This window comes from Cicer arietinum, chromosome 1 (assembly GCF_000331145.2).
Source record: "Cicer arietinum cultivar CDC Frontier isolate Library 1 chromosome 1, Cicar.CDCFrontier_v2.0, whole genome shotgun sequence".
NCBI classification, from domain to species: Eukaryota; Viridiplantae; Streptophyta; class Magnoliopsida; order Fabales; family Fabaceae; genus Cicer; species Cicer arietinum.
Window position 1 is genome coordinate 42,321,638 of NC_021160.2, and position 2,051 is coordinate 42,323,688.

Genomic DNA, 2,051 nt, shown 5'->3' on the forward strand with positions numbered 1-2,051 from the left:
TATCGATATAAGAAGGTAGAGGGTTCAAATGAGTTGAGGGATATCTTTTGGACTCATCCAGACGCTATCAGTCTTGTAAATAATTTTCACATAATATTGATTTTGGATAGCACATACAAGACATGTAGGTATCGGATGCCATTACTTGAAATTATTGGTGTTACATCTACAGAAATGACATTTTGTGTTGGATTTGCGTATCTACAGTCTGAGCGTGTTGATAATTTTACATGGGCACTACAAATGTTGAAAGAACAGATTACAGGTGGTGAAGTTGAAGTAATTGTTACTGATAGAGATCTTGCTTTAATGAACGTTGTTGAATGTGTTTTTCCAAAGGCGGTCAATTTATTATGCTTGTTTCATGTATGCAAAAATGTGAAAGCGAAGTGCAAGATGACTGTTTTTCCAAAAAAGAAGCAGGTGCAAATAATGGAGGCATGAGAGGCTCTTGTTTACAGTTATGATGAGACTCAGTACTACATGAATTTGGCTAACTTTGAAGGAATTTGTAGTAGCTCTTCTATCTTTAATGATTATGTACATGACCAGTGGTTAATTCCTCACAAGGAAAGATTTGTTGAGGCGTGGACTAATAGAGTTATGCATTTTGGGAACACTACAACATAAAAGGTTGAGTCGGCGCACTGGAGTTTGAAACGGATATTACAAGATAGCATTGGTGATATATGCAGTGTTTGGGAAACCATCAATAGCATGATTGTATTACAACACAGTGAGATAATAGCATAATTTGAAAAGAGCATAATTCAGAAGGTCCATCGACATAGTAACAGATTGTATGCCAATTTGTGTGGTGTTGTGTCAAAAAATGCAATAGATCACATTGCGACAGAGTTTGATCGCGTGAAGTATGTAGGTATAGATAAGTTTGAATGTCGCTGCACAATTAGGAGAACACATGGTCTACGTTGTGCATGTGAGATAGCCAGGTATAGTATGATCTCCCGTTCTATTCCATTAGATGTTATTCATGTTTGGTGGACTAAATTAACTTTTCATGATGATGGATCGGGTAAACCTTCAGAATTATCTGTGAAACATGAAATAGAAGTGATAGTGAAAAAGTTTGATGAACTTGATGTGCCTGGAAAAATTGCACTGAAAGGTAAATTATGTGAGATTGCGTATCCATCGACTACGTCGATGTGTCCACTTGTTGACAAGGTTAAAACAAAGGGTGCACCGAAAAAAGGCAAAAGTAAGATATCAAAAAGAGATAAATCAACCAAGCGTGATCCATCTTAGTGGGAATATGTGGATGCAAGTGTTCGATGCAGTGGCACAAATGCATGTAGTACTGTAACTTCTAATAAAGTACAACAACCTCGACCATCAGTAACAAAGCTCACACCTCGACCATCAGTCAGCAAAGTTCAACAACCGAGAGTTCTTATCTTCAAGGAATGGTTGCCGGTTGAAATTCACAAATTCATAGATGACATTATTGACGTGGGTGAGGATGGTAATTGTGGATATCATGCAGTTGCAGCTTTACTTGGAATGGGTGAGAACTTTTGGGCATTCATTCGTCAAGAGTGTGCGGTAGAGCTTCAAGAATTCATGTCTCATTACGAGATAATATATAGTGGACAAATTTTTGTTCAACAACTTATACACAATGTATATGTTGAACATGTTGCAACTTTGGATAATTGGATGACACTTCTAGAAATGGGATATGTGATTGCTTCGAAATTTAACTTGGTTTTCGTCGCATTATCACTTAACCAATCAGAAACATTTTTTCCACTTAGAAGTCCACCACCAACACCTATTTCAGATCATCGTATGATAGTTATTGCATTTGTTAATAACTGATTTTGTGTGCAGGTATTTAATTTTTCACTTAGATAGTTATTCCCATTTTATGCATTTGTTAACCTTTAATGTCATTTTTAATAAATTATAAATTTATTATTTTAACAGGTTTATTTAAAGCCAAATTCTCCTATACCACCACCAAGTAATTTGTGGAGAAAATATTGCACAGAAGAAGCACGTCAGTGGGAATTTATTTACAATGATCA